Source organism: Nicotiana tomentosiformis, chromosome 2 (assembly GCF_000390325.3).
Source record: "Nicotiana tomentosiformis chromosome 2, ASM39032v3, whole genome shotgun sequence".
In the NCBI taxonomy this organism is placed as follows: Eukaryota; Viridiplantae; Streptophyta; class Magnoliopsida; order Solanales; family Solanaceae; genus Nicotiana; species Nicotiana tomentosiformis.
The window spans coordinates 20,148,597-20,163,882 of record NC_090813.1 but is presented as its reverse complement, the minus strand read 5'-3'; the positions used below and the strand labels follow the sequence as shown (position 1 = coordinate 20,163,882).

General features: G+C 39.2%; 1 long non-coding RNA gene across 1 annotated transcript; it reads left to right on the top strand.

The window, feature by feature from the left end:
* Positions 1-12,220: 12,220 nt before the first annotated feature.
* On the top strand, positions 12,221-14,546 carry LOC104099167 (uncharacterized). The gene is made up of 3 exons (XR_686950.3): positions 12,221-13,331; positions 13,633-13,709; positions 14,220-14,546. It is a non-coding gene; the product is annotated as an uncharacterized lncRNA (long non-coding RNA).
* The last annotated feature ends 740 nt before the right edge of the window (positions 14,547-15,286 follow it).

Genomic DNA, 15,286 nt, shown 5'->3' with positions numbered 1-15,286 from the left:
CATTGCCACCCCAATACTTCAGGATGCTTTGGTCCGTTTAGTGGGCCTTTTGGAGAGTGGCCCAGACTGGGGCATTCCCCATGGAACCAGCCATCTCTCAAGCTGGATGAGTATCCCAGACTCCTGCTACTCACACTCCGGAGCAGATGGCTCCCCAGTACCAGACTCCAGCAGCTCATCCAGTCGGAGTAGTTTAGCCGATTGTTGCGGTACAGATCGGTGATGGGTCAGCTATGTCTGTCGAGGCTTTGTGGAGATTGGATAGGTTTACCAAGCTCTTCCTAGTTCACTTTAGTGGTGCTACTTCAGAGGATCCCCAGGAGTATCTCGACAGCTGTCATGAGGTACTACGGAACATGGCTATATTGGATACCAATGGGGTCGACTTTGCTGCATTTCAGATGACTGGTTCCGCCAAGAAATGGTGGAGAGATTATTTGTTGACCCGACCAGCTGGGTCGCCTGCTCTTACTTGGGACCTGTTCTCTCAGCTCTTTCTAGAGAAGTTTCTACATATCACAATGAGAGAGGAGCATCGCCGTCAGTTTGAGCGTCTCCAGCAGGGCAGTATGATTGTTACTCAGTATGAGACCCGTTTTGTGGATTTTGCCCGTCATGCTCTTCTACTGCTTCCCACCGAGAGAGAGAGAGAGGCTGAAGTGGTTTATTGACGGACTTGCTCAGCCTATCAGATTGCAGATGGCTAAGGAGACTGGGAGTCAGATTTCTTTTCAAGCGGCTGCCAATGTCGCCAGGCAAGTCGAGATGGTTCTTGCATAAGGAGGTCAGGGGTTCGACAAGAGGCCTCGTAATTCTGGTGAGTTTAGCGGTGCCTCATATAGAGACAGGGGTACTTTTGGTAGGGGTCATTCTCCGAAGCCGTTTCATTCAGTGCTTTAGGCATCCCACAATGCTTCAGGGAGTCGTGGTCCTTATGTGCCTTATTATGGACAGCTAGCCCATAGTGCACCCTCAGCTCCTATCAGTACACCTCCTATTTAGAGTTACTACCGTGGTCATCTGGCCCATCCGGGTCAGTCTCAGTTTCCACCACCACAGTATCAGGATGGGTGTTTAGAGTGTGGTGGTTATGGGCATATCAGGAGGACCTGTCTGAGATTATTGGGCGTCCCGCCACAGCATCAGGGTTCTCGTGCCATGGTTCCGGCACCAGTTGCTGCACCACCTGCTCAGCCAGCCAGAGGCAGGGGTCAAACTGTTAGAGGTGGAGGTCAGGCCATTAGAGGTGGAGGCCAGCCAGCTAGAGGTCGTCCCAGGGACGTAGTTCAGGGTGGTGGGGCCCGACCCAGTGTTATGCTTTTCCAGCCATGCCTGAGGCTGAGTCATCTGATGCTGTTATTACAGGTACTGTTTTAGTTTGCAGTAGAGATGCTTCAGTTCTATTTGATCCGGGAACTACTTACTCTTATGTGTCATCCTATTTTGCTTCAAATTTGGTTGTGCCTCGTGATTCTTTGAGTCCTCCTGTTTATGTTTCCACACCTATGGGAGATGCTATTATTGTAGATCGTATTTATCATTCGTGTGTGGTCACTATTGGGAGTCTTGAGACTCGTGTAGATCTTCTACTTCTCGATATGGTCGATTTTGATGTTATTTTGGGTATGGATTGGTTGTCACCTTATCATGCTATATTATATTGTCACGCCAAGACGGTGACCTTAGCCTTTTCGGGGTTGCCTCGATTAGAGTGGAGAGAGACTTCTAACTATTCTTCTAGCAGGGTTATCTCTTATGTGGAGGCTCGGCATATGGTCGAGAAGGGGTGTCAGCTTATTTGGCTTGTGTCCGCGATTCTAGTGCGGAGGTTCCTTCCATGGATTCAATGCCAGTTGTTCGTGAGTTTCCAGAGGTGTTTCATGCAGACCTTCCGGGGATGCCACCCGACAGGGATATTGACTTCTGCCTTGATTGGGCTCCGGGCACTCAACCCATTTCTATTCGGCCATACCGCATGGCCCCGCCAGAGTTGAAATAATTGAAGGAACAGTTGCAGGATTTGCATGATAAGGGCTTCATTAGACCTAGTGTCTCACCCTGGGTACACCTGTGTTGATTGTGAAGAAGAATGATGGGTCGATGAGGATGTGTATACATTACCGACAGTTGAACAAAGTCACCATCAAGAACAAGTATCCATTGCCGGGGATTGATGACTTATTTGATCAACTTCAGGGTGCCAAGGTATTTTCGAAGATTGATTTGATATCTGGCTACCATTAGTTGAGGATTAGGGCATCTGATGTCCCTAAGACAACTTTTCGGACTCAGTACGGGCATTATGAGTTTCTAGTGATGTCCTTTGGGTTGATAAATTCCCTAACAACATTCATGGATTTGATGAACCGAGTGTTCAAGCCTTATTTGGACTCTTTTATGATTATGTTTATTGATGATATCTTGATCTACTCCCGTAGTCGATAGGAGCATGAGCAGCATCTCAGGATTATACTTCAGACTCTGAGAGACAGCCGGTTATATGCTAAGTTTTCGAAATGCGAGTTTTGGTTGAGCTCAGTCGCTTTTTTGGGGCACGTTGTATCGACAAAAGGCATTCAGGTGGATCCTAAGAAGATAGAGGTAGTTCAGAACTAGCTTAGACACACTTCAACTACGAAGATCAGGAGTTTCTTGGGTTTGGCGGGCCATTACCATCGATTTGTGGAGGGATTTTCATCTATAGCAGCCCCGTTGTCCATGTTGACCTAGAAGGGTGTCCCGTTCATATGGTCAGACGAGTATGAGGCGAGCTTTCAGAAGCTAAAGACTGATTTGACTACAACGTCGGTGTTGGTGTTGCCCATGGGTTCAGGAGCTTATACGGTATATTACGATGGATCCCGTGTTGAGCTCGGTGCAGTATTGATGCAGGGGGTAGGGTGATTGCATATGCGTCATGGCAGTTGAAGGTTCACGAGAAGAATTATCCTGTCCATGACTTAGAGTTGGCAGCCATTGTTCATGCGCTGAAGATTTGGAGGCACTATCTTTACGGCGTGTCGTGTGAGGTTTTCACGGATCATCGGAGATTGCAGTACTTGTTCAAACATAAGGAGCTCAATTTGAGGCAGAGAAGGTGGTTAGAACTATTGAAAGATTATGATATCACCATCTTGTATCATCCCGGGAAGGCCAGCGTGGTGGCCGATGCCTTAAGTAGGAAGTCAGTGAGTATGGGAAGCCTTGCTTATATTCCAGTCAGTGAGAGACCACTTGCATTAGATGTTTAGGCTTTGGCCAACCAGTTTGTGAGGTTGAATATTTCAGAGCTCAACCGTGTTCTAGCTTGTACAGTCGCTTGGTCTTCGTTGTTTGAATGCATCAGGGAGCGGCAGTGTGATGACCCTCATTTGCTTGTCCTTAGGGACACGGTGCGACATGGTGATGCCAAGCAGGTTACGGTTGGAGATGATGGAGTTTTGAGGATGCAAGGTCGTGTTTGTATACCTAATGTGGATGGACTTCGTGAGTTGATTCTATAGGAGGCCCACAGTTTTCGGTATTTTATTCATCCGGGCGCCGCCAAGATGTATCAGGACTTGCGACAGCATTATTGGTGGAGTAGGATAAAGAAGGATATAGTTGCATATGTAGCTCGGTGTCTAAATTGTCAGCAAGTAAAGTACGAGCATCAGAGACCTGGTGGTTTGCTTCAGAAGATAGAGATTCCCGAGTGGAAGTGGGAGCGTATCACTATGGATTTCATTGTTGGACTCCCAAGGACTCAGAGGAAGTTCGATTCTGTTTGGGTCATTGTGGACAGGGTGACTAAGTTAGCGTATTTCATTCTTGTGGCAGTTACCTATTCTACGGAGCGGATGGCAACGATTTATATCCGTGAGATCGTTCGTCTTCACGGTATGCCCGTATCTATCATTTATGATCGAGGTACGCAGTTTACCTCACACTTTTGGAGGGTAGTACAATGTGAATTAGGCACGTGAGTTGAGTTGAGCACATCGTTTTATCCCCAGACGGACGGATAGTCCGAGCGCACTATCCAAATATTGAAGGATATGCTCCGCGCATGTGTCATAGACTTCGGAGGATCGTGGGATTAGTTCTTGCCCCTTGCAGAGTTCGCCTACAACAACAGCTACCAGTCGAGCATTCAGATAGCCCCACATGAGGCATTATACGGTAGGCGGTGCCAGTCGCCAGTTGGGTGGTTTAAGCCGGGGGAGGCTCGGTTGTTGGGTACAGATCTAGTATAGGATGTCTTGGATAAGGTCAAGATTATTCAGGATCGACTTCACATAGCCCAGTCCAGGCAGAAGAGTTATGCCGACCGCAGAGTTCGTGATGTTGCATTCATGTCGGGGAGAGAGTGTTGCTTCGGGTATCACCCATGAAGGGTGTAATGAGGTTCGAAAAGAAGGGCAAGTTGAGCCCTAGGTATATCAGACCCTTTGAGATTCTAGAGAGAGAGGGAGATGTGGCTTACAGGTTTGCATTGCCACCAGGGTTATCACCAAATCATCCAGTGTTCCATGTGTCCATGCTCTGGAAGTATCACGGTGATCCGTCCCATGTGTTAGACTTCAGCTCTCTCCAGTTGGACAAGGATTTGACTTACGAGGAGGAGCCGGTGGCTATTTTAGCCAGGCAAGTTCGCCAGATGAGATTCAAGAGTTATCCTTCAGTTCGAGTGTAGCGGAGAGGTCAGCCCGTTGAGGCAGCTACTTGGGAGTCCGAGTCGGACATGCGGAGTAGATATACCCCCTATTCACCAGTCCAGGTACTTTCTATGTCCGTTCGAGGACGAACGATTGTTTAAGAGGTGGAAAATGTGATGACCTGATAGGTCATCTTATGATTTAAACCTAATTTGGTGATTCGAAAACTTTAAAATTTATATTTTAACCTTCCTCAATTTGCGTGCGCAGTCCGGGCGTTTTTCCAAAAAACTTTTATGCTAAAAACTAATAAAAATAAGAAAGTTTGCCTAAAAACCTCATTTGAGTTGACTTCGGTCAACATTTTTAGTAAACGTACCCGGATTCGTACTCTGACAGTCTCGGTAGATCCCTATCGTGATTTAGGACTTGGGCGTATGCCCGGAATCAAACTCGGAAGTCCCTTGCCCGAGATATCGGACTATGTCAAAATTTGAAAGTTGAAAACTTAATGAAATTGAAGTGTTTGACCAAAGTTTGACTATTTGGATAACAGGTTCATATTTTGGTTCCGAAACCCGGTATAGGTCCAATACCATTTATGACTTGTCTGTGAAATTTGATGAAAACGGAGTTGATTTGACGTGATTCGGACGTCCGATTGTGAAAATAAGAATTTCAAAATTTTCTTGAAAATTTCATTCGATTGGGTGTTCAATTCGTAGTTCTAGGTGTTATTTTGGCGATTTGATCATGCGAGCAAGTTCATATGATATTTTTAGACTTGTGTGTGTATTTGGTTTGGAGCCCCGAGGGCTCGGGTGAGTTTCAGATAGGGTACGAAGTGAAAATTGGACTTAGAATATAGCTGGTGTTGCAATATCTGGTGCAGGCCTCTAATCTCGCATTTGCGAGATCAGGCATCGCAATTGCGACCCCTACAGGTTCCGCATTTGCGAGCTACTTCTCGCATTTGCGAAGAATAGCTGGCCTTATATTTTTCGCATTTGCGAACTGGGAAGGAGGGAGGCAATGATCACATTTGCGATCACCTGGTCGCATTTGCGATCACCTGGTCGCATTTGCGAATGGGTGAGGCTCGCATTTGTGAGGTTTTCTTCGCATTTGCGAAGATAGCAGGAATAGGGAGACCTTCGCATTTGCAATATGTTTTTTGCATTTGCGGGGCTCGCATTTGTGGGGCTCGCATTTGCGAACCCCAGGTCGCAAATGTGACACGTGCAACTGATCAAAATGATTTTTGGACGGGATTTTGGTTCATTTTCTAAAATTTTAAAACCTAAAACCTTAGAGGCGATTTTTCCAAGACCATTTCTTCCCCAAAACATTGATAAGTGATCCTAACCCACTTTCTTTCAATTACCCATCACATTTCATAAATTTTCAACCTATAATCTAGGATTTTCATGGTGGAAATTGAGGGTTTGGGTAGAATTAAGTATTTTTGGAAAATTGGGATTTAGACCTCAAATTGAGGTCGAATTTCAAAACTAATTTCATAATGGGGATCAGGGGTGATTGGGTGAATGAGTTTTGGTCCGAACCTCGAGTTTTGACCAAGCAGGCCCGGGGTCGATTTTTTGACTTTTTGGGGGAAAGTTTGGAAAATCAAAATTTATGTATTGTAATTGATTCCTTTAGCAATATTTGATGTTATTGAGTTAATTATGGCTAGATACGAGTGGTTTGAAGGTGGATTCTAGAGAAAAAGTTGTAATTGAGCATTGAGTAGCCTGTGGAGCGAGGTAAGTGTTGTGTCTAACCTTGACTTGAGGGATTAGGAACCCTTGACTTATTTGATATATGAAATTCATGTGAGAGGCGTATATATGAGGTGACGAGTACTTATGCGCCGCCAATTTATCTGTTTTGCCTGTTTCTTTCCCGTTCCTCTCATATGGTCTCATTACAAGCATAACGGTTACATGCTTTACTTGTATTTTCATGCCTAATTGCTACTTGTTAGACATCGTTTCCCTCTGTTAATAGTCGTAGTTGTTCCATAGATTTGTTATCTCCTATTATTTGCTTAAGCTGGTTTATCGGTACTTTTATGGTATATTCTGGATTTGGTCTCACTGAGTAATATTACTTGTGTGAATTTTCGTAGTGTACAAGCTTCCTAATTGTTTCGGTTTGAAGTTAAGCTTTGTGAAGGGTTATGTGATTTGAATTGTGAAATTTTTGTACTTACTGAGTAATTGATATTGATATGGTGGGATCGGGTTGCGCGCCGTAACAGCTAGAATAAGGGTGATATATTGAGGAGGAATAAGGGTGAATTGATATTGTACGATGGGATCAGGTTGCACGCTGCAACAGGTGTAATAAGGGTGGAATGTTTGGTAAAATAAGGGTGAACTGTGATTGTGATTATTATGATATGGTGAGATCGGGTTGCACGCTGCAACACTTTTATTTATATTATGCTGTTTATGCTATTATGAGGAAACAAGGGAGGAATGTGATATGTACGGTGGGATCGTGTTGGGCGTAGAAACAACTTATGTGTTTATGTTTTTTTCCCCACTGTGTTAGTTGTACGGTATTCTTGTTTACACTTAAGGATTGGTAGTATCTGAGCGCTGTTGAATTACTTCGAGAATTGTAGTTATTTCTTATAGTTAGTGCTTTACTCTATCCTATCTTCCTCTTTCTGTTTTTATTGTTTATACTGTACGCATGCTATATTTTGAGTGCCCCGCCGTAGCCTCGTCACTCCTTCGTCGAGGTTAGGCTCGGCACTTACCAGTACGTGGCATCGGTTGTACTGATACTGCACTCTGCACTTTTTGTGCAGATTTTGGAGCTGGTCCGAGCTGATCGAGAGGTTGGCTGTAGGATTTCACTTGCTAGGAGACCCAAGGTAGACCTATTGGCGTCCGGAGGCCCTGGCGTCCCCTTCTATACATCATACTTCATTGTTTCCTTATTTTCGCAAACAGTTGCATTTCTTTCGGAGAAATACTTGTAGTAAAATCTTAGAATGTTAGTGAATTGTGACTCCGGATTCTGGGTAGTAGTGGCATATATTTGAAGCTATTATATATATTTCCGCGTTCATTTCGACTTGTTATAGCTTGCTTATTGTTAATCACTGAAATGTAAAAGAATTGGCTAATAAATCTCTAACGTTGGCTTGCCTAGCAAGTGTAATGTTAGGCGCCATCACGGTCCCGATGGTGGGGATTCCGGGTCGTGACAACTATTGACATTTATGAGCTTGCCACTTGGCTTAACCATAATGCCAATTATATATGGTAACTTTATTTCTTTAATATATATATATATATATATATATATATATATATATATATATATATATATATATATATATATATATATATATATTCGAATTTTAAAACTATATCTATAAATTCAAAAATATCTTTTAATTCAAATTCAGTTTATATTTTATATATATATATATATATATACACACACACATACATACATACATACATACATACATAATATTTGTATTTGACTAACATAGTCAAATATAGAATAAAATTACCATATACTATTGACATTTATTAGCTTGCCACTTGGCTTAGCCATAATATCAATTATATACGATAATATTATTCCTTTAATATATATATTGTGATGACCCAAAAGGTCATCTTATGTTTTAGAACTCGAATCTGCGCTCTTATGCCTTTAAAATCTCATTTTACCCTCCTCGATTTACGTGCACAGTCCAGGCAGGTTTCCGGAAAGCTTTTATGTTGAAAATTGATGAAAATAAGAATTTATGCCTTAAAACGTTGATTTTATTTGACTTCAGTCAATATTTTTGGTAAACGGGCTCGGATCCGTATTTTGACAGTCCCGGTGGGTCCGTATCGAATTATGGGACCTGGGCGTATGTCCGGAATCGAATTCGAAAGTCCCTAGCTTGAGTTATGAATTTTTGATAAAAATTAAAAGTTTCGAAATTATTTATTTTAAAGAATTGATTGGTGTTTGGCATTGTTAGTACCGAGTCCGTATTTTGGTTCCGGAGCCCGGTACAAGTTCATTATGATATTTAAGACTTGTTTGTGAAATTTGGTGAGAAATGGAGTTGATGTGATGTGATTCGGGCGTCCAGTTGAGAAGATAGGAATTTTAAAGTGTTCTTGAAAATTTCATTTAATTTAGTGCTAAATTCGTAGTTCTAGGTGTTATTTTGGCGATTTGATCGCGCGAACAAGTTCGTATAATGTTTTTAGACTTGTGTGCATGTTTGGTTTGGAGCCCCGAGGGCTCGGGTGAGTTTCGGGTAGGCCACAAGATGTTTTGAACTTTAAAAATCTAGTATTTTGCTGCAGCAGGTGTTCTGGCAGGTCCTTCTTCGCGTTCGCGGATGTACTTTCGCGAACGCGAAGAGTAAACTGGGCAGCTGATCGTTCCTTTATCGCGAACGCGAGCAATGTCTCGCGAATGCGAAGGCCAGGGGGTAGCCTACGCGAACGCGAACATGGTCTTGCGAATGCGAAGGCTTGGCAGTCTATACTCTTCACGAACGCGACAGTGCTCTCGCGAACGCGATGAACACTATCGCCCATCACTTACCAGAATCCAAACACGGGATTTAGCCAAAAATTTATTTTTCTCAAAAAATCAAACGGTGTGAGGCAATTTTTCAAGAGCCATTTCTTCCCCAAAGTGTTGGTAAGTGATTCTAAACCATTTTCTTTCAATTACCCATTACATTTCTTGAATTATCAACCTAAAATCTAGAGTTTTCATGGTAGAATTAGCGGTTAGAGTAAAAAACTAGGGATTTCGAAAATTTAGGAATTTAGACCTCAATTTTAGGTCGGATTCCAAACCTAATTACATATTCGGGCTCGGGGGTGAATGGGTAAATGGATTTTGGTCCGAACCTCGGATTTTGACCAAACGGGCCCGGGGTCGATTTTTTGACTTTTGGAGGAAAATTTGAAAAATTTAATTTATGCAATATAATTGATTTCTTTAGCAATATTTAATATTATTGAGTCATTTTTGAATAGATACGAGTGATTTGGAGGTGAATTCCAAAGAAAAAGCTGTGATTGAGAATTAAGTGGCCTTCGGAGCGAGGTAAGTGTTGTGTCTAACCCTGACTTGAGGGAATTAGGAACCTTAGATTTTTTGCTAAGTGAAATTCATGTGAGCGACGTATATGTGAGATGACGAGTACTTATGCGCCGCCAATTTAACTGTATTCCATGTTTCTTCTGTTTTCTTATATTGTCTCTTTTCTATGCCTAATTACTACATGTTTATACTAGTATTGTTAAATCGATCGTCATTATCATGGTTACGGATTTTCTGTTGGTAATAGAGTAATCATTTAAAAGTTGAGATTTATATTGTGGAACCAAATGTTGAAGTAAGGGTTGTACTTGTTATTCTATCTCCCTGTTGTTATTTATGCATTGCATTATGGTAAGGGAGAGTGTTAATGCACGAAGGGTGATGTCGTGCCATATTGTGAGTGTTAATGCACGAAGGGTGATGTCGTGCCATATTGTGAGTGTTAATGCACTAAGGGTGATGTCGTGCCATATTGTGAGTGTTATTGCACGAAGGGTGATGTCGTGTCATATTGTGAGTGTAAAAGCACGAAGGGTGAGGCCGTACCATGATATGAGAGTTAATGCACGATGGGTGATGCCGTGCCGCTTCTATTAATTTTATGGTGAGATTGAGAGTAAAAGCAAGAAGGGTGATGCCGTGCATTTTTTCTTTACTGTATTCACTATTCCTGTTGATTCATGTTATATTGACTGCTCCAGTGATCATTCTGTTGTAGTTCTTTATCTTGTATTCCCCTCAGTATGTTTCCCTCTCGACATTTCCTGTTTAGTTCTTCATTTATGTTATTTGTATATACACTGTTAAATTATGCAGGTTGATTTGTAGGTGCCTTACCTTAGCCTCGTCACTACTTCGTCGAGGTTAGGCTCGACACTTACCAGTACATGGGGTCGGTTGTATTGATACTGCACTATGCACTTTCTATGCAGATTTTGATACCGGCTCGGGTTGGTCGAGATTTTGCTATTTGTCCGTTGTCCGGAGACTCAAGGTAGATCTGTCGGCGTTCACAGACCTTGAAGTCCCCGTCTATCTTTTTTGTTCTACTGTTTCTTTCATTCAGACAGTTGTATTTCTTTTAGACTATTACTTGTAGTAATTCTAGAATGCTCTTGAATTGTGACTTCAGATTCGGGTGGTAGTAATTAATACAGTTTTATGATATTCTGCACTTATTATATTTCATCTTAGCTAATTATTGTTAATTATTGAATGGGAATAAGGAATTGATTTAATGATTTTCTAACGTTGGCTTGCCTAACAAATAAAATGTTAGGCGCCATCACGGTTCCGTCATTGAGAAATTTCGGATGGTGACGTATATAGATATAGATTTCTTGATAAGCTAAACAATGTATATTGATCAATCTACCTCGTAGTGGTGCTAATGTGGTATTTCTTATGTCAATATGTACCACGAATTCTACCAGTAAATTACGTGTACGATTCCACCAACCTGGTTGTTAGTCCCTTATTTTTTTAACATCAAGATATTTAATATTTAAAATTTTCTGGTATCCCTTCATTATATGCAGGTTCAGAACGTGAAATCAGTACTACCAGTATTTATATATCGTGTTTAGTAATTGTCTTCAATTTTTAATTCAGAAAGCAGGAAAAGGGAATCTAAGTTATGATACCACAGAAGTAGTAGTACGAGGAACCATGTGCTTGGAGGTTTGATCATGTTAAGACATCTGAAAAGGCGAAGGACAAATGGTTTGTTAAATTATTTATATTCTATTTTTGGGAACGTACGATAAGGAATTATATACATCATTGCTAATTTCTCAAAAAATACTACCAAATGTCCTTCAAATTTTTTCCTTTTCGGTTGTAACTTGTAAGAGATTTTCTTTTTTTCCTTTTTCATTCTCAATGGTAAATAACAGTGCATCAAGTCTTTTTGGCACATTTCCTTCTTACGATCAAAATATTGATATTAAGAAGAAGCTTTCATTCTCTGTACGTACAAGAGTTAAATTTTGAATATGAAGATTGAAAGCATATACTACTCCAATATTTAAAAAAAGAAAATTAGTTTCCACTTACATTTGTATTTTGTGCGTAGCAACTAGCAAAGAATCTTAGCAAAATGGTACAAAGTCGGTACCACCATACGCGGATACGACTTGACTTGTAATAATGTTTCTTTTTCTTCAATCACTATATAGTTTATAGTAAAATTATTAACCTTAATCTAATTATTTATTAGTTGAGTGTGACTTCTGAATTTTTGATAGCGTATAGCTTTTTTATATTATCGGATCAAATTAACTTATAACTAAATGTATACACCAAATTTGATTTGGTAACATAAAAGATACATTTAATAAATGTGTACAACAAATTTGTGATTTATGTTATAAAAAAATTAATTAATGTGGACCGAGTAGAATAATAATTTTTATGTTATCATATAACATAGATCACAAATTAAAAGCACAAATCTACAGCATCCTAATAATTAATTGGATGAAACCCCAACCCCAAACCCTACATCCATAGCACAGTCAAATTCTCTCTCTCTCTCTCTCGTAGAAGCATACAGCAATCTCAGTAATGAGGAAAGTTAGATCTCTAACAGTATCCCATGCCAGTCCAAAGTTCTTCCTCTATTCATCAGCCATGGCTCTATTAATTATTAGGAGTATCTTTTCTTTTTCTTTCCTTTTTTATTTTTTGATACCTTTCAATTATCATTTCTTAATTTGTACGGATATTTTCCTTCATTTCACGAGTCCAACAGTGTGCAGTGCCTTTCATTTGATCTATACACATACGTGGATCCAGAATTTCAAGTTTATAGTCTTTAAACTCATAACTTTTTACGATTATTGGGTTAGGAATAGATTATTTAAGTAAATTTCTTAACACAAATATAGAGTTTGAGCCAAAATTACTAAGTTCTTCCAAGCCTCTAACGTATATGGTAGATATGTCCATGTCAATGCTTTAACTTTCGTGATCTTGTTAATTGTGTCAAATACCCTTTTATTAATCTGCAATCTTAGCATATAACTGTGAAGAACAGTACAAAGATATATAGCCCTTAACCTATCTTCATATATAGCTCCTCCTCAAGATCTGCCTTCTTTTTTGCTTTCTTTACTTGATTGTTCTTTTTACCAATTCATTTTTAGGGTTTCCTAGTTTTTCCTGCGAATCTTCATTTACTTAAATCTTTTCGTTGAAAAATTAAACTTGGCGGAATCTTTGGTACACAACAAGTACGATATTTAAATCGTGATTTTTTGGTCTCCGGTCAGAATGATATTCCGATCTCGGCATCATGAGCTTTTGTTCATTCATCTCCTGATATACACAGTCGTTGTTTGCAAATGCAACACCTTCAAGATTTACATATATTTGTCATTAAAATCATATGTGAATCTTGATGATGCTGCATTAGCAATAAACGACTAAGCGTCCACTGATTACAACAACAACAATAAATCTAGTGAAATTCCACAAGGGATCTGGAAAGGATAGTGTATACGTAGACGTAAAGTTATTTCTGGTAGACTCTCGGCTCAAAAAAAGTATAATCTAGCGCTCATGAATAAGCGTCTACAGATTGCTTCTCCAATTCGGATCATGGTAATTATTTTTTATTTTTTCAAGATTTGATAATTATATACACTGGCAGTGAGATTATTTCCGCTATCATTGTAATTTAACATGTGACAACGTGCTAATTACTATTTTTATCATGTTATCAATTAGTAATATTTATAAAACATATTTACTTTTAATAACTTTTTAAATGATCTGATTATATAAATACTAGTACATTTTACAGGCATAAAACTCTCCTTTTATTATATGAGTGGCTTCTTAGATCAAGTGCATTAGTTTTCATTGTTTCATGTCTTTCGTGATATTGTGCCTTTTGTTGCAGGTTGTCAAGTACTTAAGCAAGATCATGAATATCAAATTGACTTAAGTCAACATTAGAGAGATATGTAAAGCATGAAGGTACGCAGTTATTCTGTTTTAGCAATTATTTGGGCTTTGACGTGAGTATAAGAGATTCTTTTGATACTATTCGCTTAAAATAACTACTATATGTTTGTCTAGAAATGTTTATGGCCACATTTCCATTAAAATGTTATGTGATTCTTGACGATTCTGTTGGAAAAAAAATTCTATCTTGACAATTCTGAATTAGCAATAAACTACTAAATCTGAGCATCCTCGGATTGCTGATTTGATGCTAATCATGGTAAAATATTTTTATGGATTTAAGTTATATACATTGACAATGTCTATATATAACTTTTACATTATCAGTGCAATTTAACCTGTTATAGTAAGATTGATTTTATATGTGATAACCTTATAAATGACTTGATTGTGTAAATGCTTTTATATATATTGTCCGTACATAGACTTAAAACTCTAGTTTTATTCTACGACCGTTTCTTAGAACAACTAAATTAGTTTCTTCATTATCTCTATTTCGTGAACCTAAAACTATGGATGTAGGTTGTCACTAAATCAAGAAGCAGGAATATGAATCAAAAAATGCTCAAGCAACAGTCAGACAAGGGGGAATGTTGGGTGAGCCAGAAAAATTTGGATAGAACTGGCAAATCTAAGTGTTAGTTAGGGAAGATTCATGTATTAAGAGGAGTAGTTATGAATTCTGTAGATCATCTGCCGGTAAAGGGAGAGCCCCAATTAGTAGAAAAAAGCTCACAATTCTCTGAGGTCTGGTTGATACAATAAATAAGGTAAAGCCTGAAGGCATGTAGTGGTTCTTGTAAGCAAACTATTTGGCTTTCTGAGTATAAATGTGGATTGTTTTGTGATTGTTGATTAGCTCAAAGAATAACTTTTGAGGGAAAAGTTAATAAAAATGCCAAAAAGAATATATATTAAGATCTCTATATTTGTGGATGAGAAGTGTCTTTGCAAAATGCAGAACAGCAGAACTTAATTATAATGTTGTACATTTTGTACTACCAACATATATTGGTGTAGTAAGACGGAAGAACAGTTTTACAGGTTTGGTCCCTCTATTTATATCAAAATGTACGATCTTTAATATTTATGCCAGTTCAATTTCAATCTCTACCATGGGAAACACCTTAGAAAATATGGTCCCTCCTTGAGTAACATACTTTTCTCCTTCAACATAAATTTTTAGGTATTTCCCATTAAAACAAGTCTTTAATAATTGGGAACTTATCGCCTCTTTATTTTAGCATTAATTCGACTTTTACCATGATATTCATTCGAATTACGTCAATTTAATGTTAATTAACATATCTAGATTTTGCGCAAAAATGACACGCATAAATCGAGAAATGCCCGTTTAGTGAACTGTATGAATTGAAGTATTTAAGATGAGCAATTGCTATGTACATTCACCTGAATCTCTATGAAATTTGTTTTGACCGTTTGAGTATGATAATATGTTCAAATCTTTCTTTTCAGAGAGGTGGGGAATAGAAGCATAAATGATTATTACTAGTACTATCTTAGATATACAAATAAAAAGGATGTTTTTGCAAATGAGCTAACGCTTTTATACTCTTTAAATTTTCTTT